Source organism: Ursus arctos, unplaced genomic scaffold, assembly GCF_023065955.2.
Source record: "Ursus arctos isolate Adak ecotype North America unplaced genomic scaffold, UrsArc2.0 scaffold_14, whole genome shotgun sequence".
NCBI lineage: Eukaryota > Metazoa > Chordata > Mammalia > Carnivora > Ursidae > Ursus > Ursus arctos.
Genome location: NW_026622808.1, coordinates 2,535,702 through 2,551,080, shown reverse-complemented (window position 1 = coordinate 2,551,080; position 15,379 = coordinate 2,535,702). Strand labels below are relative to the sequence as shown.

General features: G+C 43.8%; 1 protein-coding gene across 2 annotated transcripts in view; it reads right to left on the bottom strand.

Annotated features, from left to right (window-relative positions):
- The window catches only part of SPECC1 (sperm antigen with calponin homology and coiled-coil domains 1), a 264,043-nt gene extending 253,303 nt beyond the window's left edge, over nt 1–10,740 (bottom strand). The window contains exon 1 of one of the 2 annotated variants that reach the window (XM_057311283.1): nt 10,642–10,740. The gene's annotated coding sequence lies outside the window, so the exon portion shown is untranslated. The remainder of the gene's footprint in view (nt 1–10,641) is intronic. The other variant, XM_057311280.1, reaches the window with a different exon arrangement.
- Nucleotides 10,741–15,379: the final 4,639 nt, after the last annotated feature.

Genomic DNA, 15,379 nt, shown 5'->3' with positions numbered 1-15,379 from the left:
ATAAACTTGTACCTCAGAAACAAGAGAGGAAAGAAAAAATTAAGTTGGCAAACTACCGTCTGTGGGCCAGATGAATGGGGCACATTGCTGGACTGTCTGTGGCTGCTTTTGGCTCTACGGGCAGAGTGGAGTAGTTATGAGAGAGACTGTATGACCCTGGAAATCCTAAAATCATTACTATCTGGCTCTTTATAGAAGACGTTTTCAAGCCCCTGGTTTAGAGCTTCCACTCATATGCTGACTCCACGGAGGTATGGCCTTTTTGTGCATCAAAATAAGAGACAACCCAGAAAGAGCTGAAAAGAATGGATTATTACTGCTCTAAGAGGGCGGGCACATTCCGTCCGTTTTCTGTTACTGTACTGACCCCCGTGCAACGTCATGAGATACGGGAACCACTGCCGCACTCGCCACTCTGAGTCCACTTGACCCCAAAATCATCCTCATCAAACATCTTCCTGAATGTCAGCCCCGGCTTCCTTATTTCCAAGGTATTGCTTCACGTACGACGGCAGCTAACCGTAAACCCAAACAAATCTCTCTCGTCAAGAGAACGAGCGGGGCCCGCAGGGTCAGAGAGCTTGTGTAGCTAAAGGGGTGACCCACCACTCCATGACTTTAGCCAAGATGAAATACTACTCAAGAGAGGCTAGAGATAATGGACATGTACGTGAAAGGTCTTGATTGTTAAAGTGCTGTCAATTAACACATCAAAAGGTAAAACCAAAATCCCAGGCACTGCTGGGGAAAGGTGAGTGGTGCAGACACGCTGAAGATTAACCGGGTAGTACTTGGTTCCATTAACCACAGGCACAGACCACGACCAGGAAATCCTGCTCCCGTGTCTAAATCCCAAAGAGATTCTTACATAGACCATATGGGGACATGCACAAGAGTTCCATTCAGCATTGTTTGAAGTGTCTGGGGGTAGGAATCAATGTCTGTGTGTCCATCACCAGATGAGAGAGAGGCAAGATGTAGTGGATACACAGACAGACCAGATAATCACACAGCAACAGGGACAGGACATCAAAACATAGCGGTGAATGACAACACTATGAAAGAGAGTGACAGCTATAACACGACACCATTATGCAAATGAAAAACACATGCACGCAAAACAGTATGCGTTCTTAAGTACACATACTACAAAGGCACGTATATCGAATGCATTAGAATAGTTTGCTATGGAGGGGGGAGGAGAATAAGCATGGGGTACGCAGGATAGAAAGGAATGAATGAATCAATGAACAAATGCATGAAGAAGTACACAAGACAAGAGAGGGGCCTGCACGGACCAATGATGATAAAGTGCTAAGAATGAGGTTATGATGAATTATTCCCCACACCTGATGTCCAAACACATGGGGAGAGAGAGGAAACAAGTCTACAACCAGATACGTTCCGTAGGGTTAGGTAGAAAAAAATGGTTTGGGAATCTAAGCCCCCACGCAGGTTCAGTGACCTCAGAAAACCTCTCCAACGAAAACCTTTAATTATACAATTATACCATCTGCGGCCTGGGGAGACAGAACTCAGACAACGCCAGCAGCTAACGGCAGCTCGGCGCTTTCCATCACCACCTCAACACAGGACGAAAGATCAGCTCCGTGTCTGGCAGGGGACGGAAAAAAGAGGACACTGTTTCCTGCTTTCCTGTACCTGTTTCTTCAACAAGCATTAGTAGGCACCAACTGTAAGCATTTTGCCCTACTGGAGAGGCACAGCTAACGTAACCAAGTAGGAGTTGCTGTTTGGTCCTCAGGGAACTCTCGATCTTGCGGGAGATTAAACTCAGCCCCAAAGAGTGAAGCAGCGAAACCATCTAATACAAGCATGGAAGAGAAGTGACGAAATGCTCCCTGAGCAGAGCCTCGGCCAGAGTTTGGGGAACAGAGACTGACACGGACTGGGGTGATCAGAATGGTTCTGTGGAGAGGGGTATACTAAGCTGCAGATTGCTGTGCTCGATGATAAGCCACCTGCCGTCTTGAAGTGACCAAAGGCCAACAGGGGAACACAATAATTTAAAATAGTTGAGCGGCTCCCCCAGGCTCTGCCACTGACATCCTTTCAAGGCTGCTTGGCATGCCGTACTCTGGCGTCTTCCAAAGTCACCAAACAGTTCTTTACCCATCGTTTGATTTTAATATTTGAAAATGTTGCTCCCTCTCTGAGGGAGATAATCTGGCAGAGGGAAGCCATTTCCAGGTATGGTATCCATCTTTTTCTGTGGAATCTAGGAGGGAAATTTTGCAGAAAAGAATTGACATAGCAGGCTTGAGACTGCAATTCTTAAAAAGGCCCTCCTTACACGGTTAGCCCTTGGCTGACATTAGGGAACTTAGGTTTGGGGGGTGGGGGTGCGGGTCCTAACGTTTGCAGAACTGATAAGAGAGTTGCGCTGGCCTAAACTGTTTGTACAAACACCATGGTTTACGCTGAACACCTGCTTTCCTGCTGGGAGTCTGAAGTTTTGGAATGTGCTAGAGGCAGAGGGCTCCTACAGGTCCAGCCACCCCGGTAAAAACCGTGGGCCCTGAGTCTCTAGTGAGCTTCCCTGGCGGACAGCGTTACACACACACTGTCACAACATCCTGGGGGAATTAAACATGTCCTGTGACTCTACTGGCAGAGGACTCTTGGAAGCTAGTGTCGTCTGGACGTGGCGCCGTGCGCCTCTGCCCTTGGCTGATTTTGCTTTGTATCCTTTCCATGTAATACATCACACCATGAATATGACGATAAGCTGAGTCCTGTAAGACCTAGCGAATCACCAGCTCTGCGGATGGTGTTGCACACCTCCGACATACAGATAAGTTCTAAATAAAAGATCATAGTGGAGATTGGACGAAGATAATGGCCTAAACACATCCTTCTGCTTTCCAGGTGGCCTAAAATTCTATGGAATGGCAAAAACACTTTTTAACTATATTAAATCAGTAAGAAACCTGGGGAGAAAAAAAGAAACAGTGCTGCTGGGTAACTAGAACATCTAAGAAATTTCTGAAAGGCAGAGAGTACTCAGAATTAGATTACCTGAGCAAACCACAGCCCCATGCATGGCTGGGAGGACACCGTCATACAGTGGAAAATGATAAGGGGCTTGGGGTTCTGAGGCTGCAGAGAGAAAGAGGGGCAGGGATGGAATCAGACAAGCTGATGAACTGGGGAACTGCAGCCAGAACGGCCCGGACTGCTGGACCCTTCCCCACGGACACTGAGCAGCCCACAACAAATGCCCCCTCGCCTGCCCTGCTCAGCAGCTCAGTGCAACTCTTCAACGGTCCCCAGGGGCAGCCTATGGCCAGTAGCACAGGCAGGAAAACAGGAATCTGCAAACTCAAAGATGAGCCTCAGAGGAAGAGTCGACTGAGTTTTTATTCAACGTCACAAAATGGGGACATCAAGTCAATAGAATGTATACCCAAGGAAAGAGAACTAGCATAGCACATAGAAGAAATTATTAGACATCCTTGGGAAGATTTGAGGGGAAACTCTGTCTAAGGAAGTAAGAAAGGGGAAGATCTCTACATCATGAACTAAAAAAGCAGGGTGAAGGGCAATACATGGAATAATGTTATTATTTGTGCAAAAAAAAAAAAGAGGAGGGATTAAGAACTGAATTCTTATTTAACTGTATTTGCACAAAGAGACTTTGGAGGGGCATATAAGAAACTAATAACGTGGCTACCTGCTTGTGGGGTAAGGGAGAAGAGGGCAGATGGGGGAAGGGATGGTGGGAGACCTTTTACTCATAGCTTTTTATTTATTTTTTATTTTTTTAATTTTTTTAAAAGATTTTATTTATTTATTTGACAGAGACAGCCAGCGAGAGAAGGAACACAGGCGGGGGAGTGGGAGAGGAAGAAGCAGGCTTCCAGCGGGGGAGCCTGATGTGGGGCTCGATCCCAGAACGCCGGGATCACGCCCCGAGCTGAAGGCAGACGCTTAACAGCTGTGCCACCCAGGCGCCCCTACTCATAGCTTTTTAATACAGTCTGATTTTTGAACACTGAATATCTTATCTATTCTAAAAGCTAAATTTTACAGAGATATGATAATCAACATTGAAAAACACTCAACAGATGGACCGGAGAGTTGACTGCAGAAAGTCAAACACTAGATTAGTAAACAGGAAAGTCCAAGGCAAGGAATCTCCCAAAATGCAGCCCATAAAGATAAGAGGGCCGAGAAGAAAGTCCAGAAACATGAAAGACTAATTGCAAAATTCTTTTTTTTTTTTAATTTATTTATTCGACAGAGATAGAGACAGCCAGCGAGAGAGGGAACACAAGCAGGGGGAGTGGGAGAGGAAGAAGCAGGCTTCCAGCGGAGGAGCCCGACGCGGGGCTCGATCCCAGGACTCCGGGATCACGCCCTGAGCTGAAGGCAGACGCTTAACCGCTGTGCCACCCAGGCGCCCCACAAAATTCTGATGCCTACTTAATAATAATTCCAGAAAAAGAAAATAAAGGAATGGAGGCAAGGAAATACTCAAAAAAGAAACTACTCCTGTGCCACAGAAGTGCATTAATCTTTGGGGGAGAAAAGGAACCACCAAGCACTGAGCAGGAAGAACAAAAGAGAACTACCTCTGGACAAATAGTGAAGTTTTTGAACACTAAGGACAAGAAGAAAATGATAAAGCTTCAGAGAGAATAAACAGGTTAACTATGAAGAAACAGAAATTAAACTGCAGAAACTTCTCATCAACCACACTAGATACCAGCAGATAACGAAGAATTATCTTCAAAATGCAGAGGGTTTTTTTAAAGAGTTTATTTATTTATTTGAGGCAGAGAGAGAGAGAGCGCATGCGAGCGAGAGTATGGGGGTTGGGGTTGGGCAGACGGAGAAGGAGAAGCAGGCTCTCCGCTGAGCAGGGAGCCTGACTAGACCTAGGCTCAATCCCAGGACCCTGGAATCATGACCTGAGCTGAAGGCAGATGCTTACCCAACTGAGCCACCCAGGTGCCCCCAAATGCAAAGGTTTTTAACCTAGAATCCTACCCTCAGTCAAGCGTACTCATGCAGAAAAGCAAAATAAAAAATATTTTAAACATGCAAGGGTTCAGAAAGTTTACCGTCCACAAAATCTCAGGGGGAAAAAAAATTCCTTAAGGATTCATTTAAGCAATAATGAATCCAAAAAGTAGAAAAACAAGAGATAAAAGAACCAGTGATGAGCAAATAATTGGCAAAATTTATAACTGATGAGCAAATAATCAGTAAAACATAACTGCTTATGCATAATGTACAAAAGCCCAAAATCCCATATGATCTTAACACGAGACAGAATTAAGGTCATGTTAAGGTTCATTCTTGCTTTACTCGTGAAGAGTTCATATATCGTTAAACATCAAGAGAAAAAAATGGTTTAGACATGTGAAAATTTAAGGGTAACAAAAGAGCTCAATTCCATTTATCATCAGGGAAATACGAATCAAAACCACAATGTGATACCCACCCGGATGACTAAAATGGAAAAGACAGAAGTTACGAAGAGATGGCACGGATGTGCAGCAACCACGTATGCTTCTCAGGTACGTACGTTGGTGCAATCGCTGTTGGAAATGGTCAGCATTTACTTAAATCTGTGTACGTGCAATGACCAAGCAACTCCCCTCCTAGATATGTACTCGACAGAAATGCATGCATTCATTCAACAAAAGACATGAACTAGAATGTTCCTAGCAGCACTCTTCGTGATACCCCCAAACTGCAAACAACCCAAATGTCCATCATGTAAAATGGACATCCGCGCTGTGGATATACACGCAATGGAATGTATACGGCAACAAGAGTGGATAACAACACTGAGGAATATAGACAAACCACACAACTGCAATGTTGATGGGAAGAAGCTGGATGTAAAAGCGTACATACCACATGATTCTATTGATACAAAGTACGAAAACAGGTAAAACTAATCTACTCTGTTAGAAATCAAGATAATGGTTATCCTAGGTGGTGGGCCTCATGAGGGCAGATTCGGGAGTGTTGGAAAATTTTCTTGTTTGGAGTGCTGAGTACACGTGTGTTCAGCCTGTCAAAATTCATGGAGTTTTATACATTTCATATGTGTGTATCTTTACACACATATGTTGTACCTCCATAAAAAAAAAAGTCTCCACATTGAAAGGTACCTACCACAGAGTAGACGTAATATCTGCATTTTCCGTGTCTTAAGAGAGGAATAACATAGAATAAGAAAAACTCAGTCAATCCAATAAAAAGTAGGAAAGGGATGGTGGCTGGCAGGAGAAAGCAGAAGAAATAGAAAACATAAAATAAGATGGCAGGAAGCAGCTCCCAAAATTCAGTAATGGAAATAAATATAAACGGGTTAAAGCTGCTTCCTGAAAGGCAAAGATTTCACACCCATTATGACAGATGCTGTCAAAAAAACCCAGAAAATAACAAGTGTTGGAGAGAATGTGGAGACATTGGAACCCTTGTGCCCTGTTGGCTGGGTATGTAAAATGGTGCAGCTGCTATGAAAAATAGTTTGGCAGTTTCTTGAAAAGTTGAATATAGAGTTACCATATGACTCACAATTCCACTTCTGGGTATATGCCCAAAAGCGTTGAAAGCGGGGTCTCAAAGAGATATTCTCACACCCATATTCATAGCAGCATTATTCATAACAGCTAAAATATGGAAGCAACTGAGAAATGAAATGATAAGCAAAATGTGGTATATATACACAATGGAATATTATTCGGCCTGAAAAAGGAAGAAAATTCTGACACATGCTACACCACTGAGGACATTATGCTAAGTGAAATAAGCCAGTCACAAGAAGCCAAGTACTTTATGAGGTACTTATATGAGGTTCCTAGGACAGGAAAATTCATAAAGACAGAAAGTGCAGTGCTGGTTACCAGGAGCTGAGGGGGGAGGAGGGAATGGGTAGTCGCTGTTTAATGGGTATAGAGCTTCAATTTTGCAAGATGAAAAAGTTCTGGAGCTTGGTTGCACAGTAATGTGAATATACTTAATACCAGTGAGCTGTACACTTAAAAATGTCAAGATAGTAAATCTTATATTATGTGTATTTTACCATAATTTTTAAAAAACACAAACATTAAGTAATAAAACAAAAATCTAGCTATAATCTAATTGCAAGAGCAATAACTAAAACACAGAAAATGGAAAATAAACGAATATAAAAAGATAAGCCAGGTAAGCAGTCACAAAAATAAAGCAGATGTACCAATATTAATATCCCACAAAACAGAATCAAAAGCAGAAACAATTAAATAAAATAGATGACTATTTATTCCCCAAAGGTACAAGAAAATATAAAATGTCTAAAAACATAGCTTCAAAAATACATGTAAATATAGAAACACTGTTTATGGGTGGCCTGTAAACATACCTATTACAAAACTAATAGAAATAGAACAAAAGAAACCCGCTGGGAATCATAGTGGAAATCTTTAGCGCAAGTCTCAGAATCAACAGGCCAAACAGAGAAAAAATAAGCTAAGGAGACAGAGAACGTAATTTGTAATTAATAAATTTGAGATAAATCTTTAATTTTGTATAGGGAAATGTCACAAAAACTGTCAGTTCATTAGATTACAAATTAATTCCTGGGTTTTTATTTTATTTTTTTTAAAAGATTTTTTATTTATTTATTTGACAGACAGAGAGAGAGCCAGCGAGAGAGGGAACACAAGCAGGGGGAGTGGGAGAGGAAGAAGCAGGCTCCCAGCGGAGGAGCCCGATGTGGGGCTCGATCCCAGAACGCCGGGATCACGCCCTGAGCCGAAGGCAGACGCTTAACGACTGAGCCACCCAGGCGCTCCAATTGCTGGGTTTTAAAAAATCTCCATCTTTCTTTCAACAGTGTGGCAGAATAGAGATCCCAAAGCCTTCCAGGCACAAAACATCTTTAAAAACTGCTAGAAAAACAACAACAACAGCAACAACAACACCTTTGAAATCAATGGCTTAGAGAAACCTGGTGAAGCCAAAATTCAAGAGTGCAGGCAAAATAAAGGCATTTTCAGATATTATAAAAACGGAGAATGCAACATCACTGCAGGAATGTCTAAAGAGTGTACTTCAGGGGAAAGGAAAAGGATCCAAAGAAGAATATCGTGATACAAGAAGGAATGAAGAGTGAAGAAAGTAGGCAAACAGGTAGGTAAGCCTAATAAATATTGAACTGGAAAATCAGTATAATAGTAACATCAGCAATAATGTCCAATTTAAAGAGTTAAAGTAAAAACAGAGCTTAGAACCAAATGGGAGGTGACTGGCATGAAAAGATTAGATGTCCTTGCCTTGTTCAGGAGGACTGATTGATTACATAAATGATGGAAGTCTTCTAATTCAAAAGGCTGGAACTTGCAGGCATAAACTCAAATTACGTAGCAAGAAAGATTAAGAACATAAGTGGATGACACAGAAAAATAAAACTAACAGGATTAATCAGTAAATCCAGCAACTGGTGCTTTGAAAAGATAATAAAATAAGCAAGCATAAATCAAGTCTGACCAATTAAAAAAAGAGAAAAGGCACGTACACAAAAGTGTGAACAAGACAGACAACATACCAAAGATGCAGAAGAGCTATTTTCTTACAACAGAAGACTCTAAACAACATTATGCTAACACATATTAAATTTCAATAACGTTAATGATTTTCTGGGAAGATGTAAAGTATTAGATTGACTTTGAAGAAACAGAAAACCTGAGAAAAATCAATGATCATGGAAAAAATAGAAAAGTTAAGTACTGATACCAACTTCTTAAAAATATTATCACCAGCAGCTCAGGCAGCCTGTGGTCGGATTTTGCCAAACGTCAAGGAACAGATAATTCTTCTGCTCCAGAGCATAGAACATGGTGGAAAGCTAGAACATGGTGGAAAGCTTCCCAACTGAATCAATGAGGACAGCCTAACGCCAATTATGAACTCAGACTCAAAAAGGGGGAGGGGGGAATATACCAATCTCACCTATAAATATAAATACCAAAACTCTAATTAAATGTTAGCTCAGCGAATCTATCAAACAACCCAAAAGTGCATTTTAAATTATCCCAGGATTTTAGACACAGAAAATCTAGCAGCAGCATCACCTATGATACTGATTTTAAGAAGAAATCTACATGGTCATATGAATATATGTAACACAAAAGCACTTGAGGAAAAAAAAAATCAATATCCACCCCTAACTTTTTAAACTCTTAGTAATTAGGCATAAATGAAAACTTAATATGATAAAGATATATTTAGTGACGATCCCATGGGAGCATTCCCCTAAAACCAAGCCCAAAATAGTCAGCACTGTAGAGAGGAGGATCAATGGAAAATAAGAAATAAAAAGTGCACACATTCGTAAGAGACATCTGCCACTTCTTAACAGATGGTGAGATTATTTACCTGGAACAGCCAAACAAATCAACTGAGAAATTATTAAAACTGATAGAGTTTAGTATGAAGGCTGAGCTTAGTCTTAGCCACCAAATTAAACGTGTTTGCTCTGAGAGTTACTCAGGCAAAGCTATTTTCTGCAGAGTAAGAAATGAGGCTGGACAAACTTGTGCTCCTTCTCTCCTCTCCCATCTTAAACGTTGAAATACCATCGTGTCTGAAACCGGATAACAAAAATGTTCTCAAACCAAAACCGGTCTAGAAGGGCTGAGCTGTGCCTCTACGCAAAAACACTTTATCTCCTGCCCCCAGCTACCGCAGTTACTAATGGATAAGCATGTCAACCAGTCCAACATAATTCTTCCGATAGAGGGCAAGGAAGAGCACCTTCACAGGAATATTTTCTTTTCCAGACCGTATACTGCTTATTATATAAACTTGCGTGCTGGCAATTGCAGCTCGCGCAAAATAAAAATAAGCTATTCGGGGTCAAACTTGCTTTAAAAAAAAAATAAGGACGTAAAACTAATTTTATTTCAAAGATATTTGGGAAGGAGGTTGTTCCTGTTGCACTCCTGGCAGGCTCCGCATCACCCGCCCCCCCTAAGCATCCCAACGGTCCCCCAGGGCTCCCCAGGTACACTGCGCGGTGGCACCGCCCTATGACCCGGAGACGCGTGGCCAGCGCTTTCCCCGGTCACCTCAGGCCAACAAGGGGGCCGGAGCTCTGCGGTCGCGGAAGACGGCCAAGGGTTACTCGGTCCCCGACACACACAGCATCCTCAGGACAGCACTAAGGAGGGTGCGGGAGGCTCCGGGGGCCCGGGGAGCCCCGGTCGGGCGTGCCCACGCACCTGTCCCACCCCCGCGAGGGCTGGGGGCGCCTCTCAGGGCCGCAGTCTTCGGGAGTCACCTGGCCCTCTGTCCTGGGCTCCTGCGCCAACCCCCGGGGCCCGGAGGGGAGGGGGGCGGCCCCCTGCCGCTGCCACCTGCGGCACCGGTCCCGCAGCTCCCGGGCTGGATGGGCAGGGCAGGGTAGGACGTCCGTCCCGGGCTGGGGGCGGGACCCGCCGGGCGGAGGGGGACCGGGGCCACCACGGCAACAACAGCAGCAGAGCGTCTTCCCTCTCAGACGGACCGTCCTGCGCCCCCGCTCCCGGACCCACGGACCCCAGCGCTCGCCCGCTCGACCCGTGAAAACGACGCGGCTGAGGCGCAAAGGAGCCGGCGACCAGCGCTGCTCCCACTCACCGGCCCCGCTAGCTCCAGCCGCGCCGCCGCCGCCGCCGCAGCCCGCAGCCGCCGCGGCTCCCCGCGCTCACGGATGCTCCGCGAAAGGTCCCTGGGATCCTACCCGCGCCTCTGGGAGCCGCCTCCAGGGGGCGGGCGCGGGCCGGCGCGGGGCATCCTGGGAGATGTAGTCCTGGGGCCTCTGCATCTTCACCCTCCGCCGCTCTCCATCCAAAAGCTGGCGGTGGTCCTTTTTTTCCGGGTCCTTCCTCTGTCTCCCTTGGGCTCACCACCGCTTCTGACTGATAAATGGAGCGCCCAGTCGAGCCCTGGGCCTCCCCTCCTCACTCTAGATCAGTGGTTTGCAGAGTGTGGTACCTGGACCAGAAGCTTCAGCATCAATCATTTGGGAACTTGACAGAAATGCAAATTCTCCATCACAGGGAGGCTATTCAGTTTTTATTGTATTAAAAACTGGGGGTGGGGCCCAGGAATCTGCATTTTGCAAACCCTTCAAGTGATTCTAATTGCTCTACACGCCACTGTCCTTTGCCAAGGTACTTAACATCACACCTATGGTATTAGTTACCCACATGCATATACACATACCTGTATGTCCCCAGGTACACTGCAGGAAACCCAGGCAGTTTATGTCCCAGCCTCAACCTCTGACTCCAGCCCTCACTGTTTCAGTGCTCACACGACATCTCTCTAGGATTCCTCTGAGACACCTTAAATCCAACAGAGTCAAGACCAAATTCATGACCTTTACTTCCCTCAATCTCCTCCATTGCACACGTGAGCACAGGCTGAAAACCGTCCACTGCATTTATAGACACGGAAGTCAGTTAAAACTGTAATGAAAGCGAAGGGGGTGGAATGCCAAGAACCCTGAGTCATATTTGAAGGAGAGAGGAGGAGGGAATAATGGAAGCAGGAAGAATGGCCAACTCTTGCAAGATGTGGTGGGGGGTGGAAGGAGATGTACTGGTTGGGGGGGATGGAAGTGTGGCTGAACATTTTTTTTAAAGATGCTTAAGGATTTATGAAAAAAATCCAGTTGAGAGAGAGCTTCCAACTCTACAGGAGAGGAAAAGATATTTCCTAGTGTATGATTCCTGAAAAGATTGTATACCTTAGAAGGGGGGTAGAGTCCCAGGCATAAGTTAGAAGGATGAGTCTAGATTAGTGGTTCTCAGCCAGGGGTGATTCATGCCCCCGACACCGACCCAGGAAACTACGGTGATGTCTGGAGACATTTTGGTTGTTATGACTAGAGGTGGTTATGAGCATCTAATGAGTAGAGGTCAGGGATCCTGGTAAACATTCTGCAATGCACAGGACAGCCCCCCACACCAAAGAATGTTCCAGCCTCAAATGTCAGTAGTGCTGAAGTTAAGAAACTCTGGCTTGGACAATAGCCTCTTCTGCTGGAAGAGGTGGGAAGAAAGAGAGAAAAGAAAAACCAGAGTTTTCTCTGGAAAAGAAGAGAGGAAATTGTCTATGAGGACAGATAGGTGTGGGCTGTGTGTGTGTGTGTGTGTGTGTGTGTTTGTGTGTGTGTGTGTCAAATGCTGAATCATGGGATTTAATCAGAGTAATAAGTGAAGTAGAGGAATGAATGGTGAATGGTGGGGAAGAAGTCATGAGTTCAACAGACTGGGAGTTTTGATGGGAGTCAGAGATTTATTTGTCTTATTGGAGTAATTAAAGAAGCAAGCTGGAGAGGAGCTTCTGGTAAGAGACTAGGGATGGTTGCTGATGACCAGGTCAAGATGTGAGGGTGGATGGCTAACGTGGAGTGGAGGCAGGACCATCGAGTACCCTTATGTACTTTGTGCAGCGAGCAGGGTAGCCCCAGTGGGAGCAGTGGGGTGAACGGAGGAGCTAAGGTCATGCACGCGGTTGTGGAAATACCCATACACATGGCAAAACACTTTTTGCATCACTGCGAATGATGTCTTCAGTGAATAAGAAAATGGAGAGATATCAGCAAGGGGAGAGGGTGGTAATGTCACATGACTGAAATCTTAAAGAAGCAGGACTTCGGACAAGAGTTCAGGGGAGCAGTCTCTTAGAGAACAACAGACTCAGGGGTTCTCAGGAGTTCTTGGGGAGGTCTGTGTTTCAGTGAAGACGGAGCTGGAGACACAGTGTTTGAGGCTACAGCAGAAAAATACAGGGTGTGGGGCAGAAGTTCCAGAAGATTCTAGGTCATTATAGGAAGGGCTTAGGAGATAGGTTCGCAGAAGGAGGAGGCAGCAGTGAGGGTGAGCAGGGCATGGTAGGGCATAGAGGTGGGAGAGTGTCTTATATTTTGCAAGTTGACTGATGGAAACAGGGATGACACATGAAGACTGAGCATCCAGACCAGACAATTTGCCTCACTGCACAGGGTGGGGGCTGAGGAGACATCCATCCTTGCCCATTGCATTCTCCGAGAGACCTGCGACAACAGTTTCCTAATATTCAATTAATAAGTCTTATAATAAATTTCTAATACAAATTTTTTAAAGATTAATTCATTTATTTTAGAGAGAGAGAGAGAGAGGTGAGCTGGGGGAGGGGCAGAGGGCAAGGAAGAGAGAATCTCAAGAAGACTCTGCACTGAGCATGGACCCCAATGCAGGGCTCAATCTCACAACCCTGAGATCACGACCTGAGCTGAAACCAAGAGTCAGACATTTAACCCACTGAGCCACCCAGGCACCCCCCCAATAAAATTTTTAATTTATTTCTGGAATAAACTTACATATACTGCCTTTTTTTTTTTTAAGTACATGGCTGATTCTGTTTGTTTGTACTTTACTTAGGATTTCTACATTGATATTCAAAAGTGAGCATGAGTTATCATTTTCTTCTTGAATGTCTAATGATGTTGGATTTCAGAATCAATGTTATGCTCACAGCATAAAAAAAAATTTCGAAGCTTTTGTTCTTGTTTTTACTCTGGAACAATTTAAGTAGTGTTAAAATGTTCTGTTCCTTGGGGGCGCCTGGGTGGCACAGCGGTTAAGCGTCTGCCTTCGGCTCAGGGCGTGATCCCGCCGTTATGGGATCGAGCCCGATGGCTATGAGCCTGCTTCTTCCTCTCCCACTCCCCCTGCTTGTGTTTCCTCTCTCTCTGGCTGTCTCTATCTCTGTCGAATAAATAAATAAAATCTTTTTAAAAAATTAAAAAAAAACTTCTGTTCTTTGAGGTTTGATCATTGCCCGGTTGAACATTTCTGGGCCTGATGCTTTCCTTGGGGAAAGTAAGCCTTTGACAACCTTCTTCATTTCTTCTGCAGTAATTTCACAATTTAGATTTTTAAAACTCTTTTAAAGTCAATTTTGGAAAATCATATTTTCCTTACAGCAAATTATCCAATTCATCCAGGTTTTCAAGTGTATTTGTATCAAGTGGAACAAAGCAGGCTTTAAGAACCTGTTCATTTCCCCCTAATTTCTTGTTTTGCCTATTTTTACTTTCTGGATTATGTTACCATTTAAAATTGTATTTTTCTTTCTTTTTCTTTTAAAGATTTTATTTATTTATTTGACAGAGAGAGAGCACAAGCAGGGAGAGCAGCAGAGGAAGAGGGAGAAGCAGACTCCCCGCTGAGCAGGGAGCCCAACGTGGGGTCCAATCCCAGGACCCCAGGATCATGACCTGAGCCAAAGGCAGATGCTTAACCGACTGAGCCACCCTGGCGCCACTAAAATTGTATTTTTCATTTCAGCTCATAGATGTATTTTTTAGTTCTACCGTTTACGTTCTTGTTTCCTAATTCATTCATTCACTCATTTCTGCTTTTATCTTTATTAATTTATTCATTTCTTTTTCTCTGCTTTCTTTCTGTCACTCTCGGACTTCTTGAGTTGGATGCTTAATTTTTCAATTTTTACTTGTAAATGTAAGTATGTAGGGGGAAGAGGGAGCCTTTGATATAAATAAATACTACTTTTGATATATCCCAACATGTCTGATGTATTATATCTCTGTTATTGTTATTGCGTAGAGATTCTAAAATGTGGGTGTTTGACTTGCCTTTGATGTAGAGTTTTTAAATTTCAAGAGAGTGAGAGAGTTTTCAAACTTCCAGGGACTAGAGTCTTTTGTTTCTGATTGGCTCATTAATGTTCAGTTGTATCTCATTGTCATCAGAGTTGGGAGATCAACGTTGTCTGTACTACTTTGTCTCTTTGAAATAGTTGAGTTTTCTTTGTGGTCTAAACAGTGGTCGATTTCTGTGAATGTTTTAAGGGCCCTGAAGAGGAATGCATGTTCCCTGTTTTTCACATACGGATTTTGATACGTATCAGTGAGATATAACTTATTATGTCGTGTAGGCTTCTATGTAATTTGACCTGATATAATCAGAGAGAAGTACATTAAAACCTTTACGACTATTGTATTTTTATTTCTCCATATTTCTCTGGAGTCCTGCTTTATAAATGATGATGCTATGTTGTCTGTGCACTAATAGCTTTATATTCTTGTGACTTGTCCCTTTTAATTATAAAATGACCTTTGTCTCATTCGATGTTTTTTACCTTTGCCCTGAATGTAACCTTGTCTGATATTACGACAAGCTTGCTAAATTTTGTTTACATTAGCCCAATATAGCTTTGCCCTTCTGTATTTCATCCTTTCTGAAGCCTTTGTTTTAGGCAAATCCCTGGTATAGAACAGCAGGGACAACCCTCTTGGGTCCCCTCCTTCTTTGAGAGCTTTGTACTTCAGCTCAATAAACTTTGCTTTGCTGCCCACCAAAAA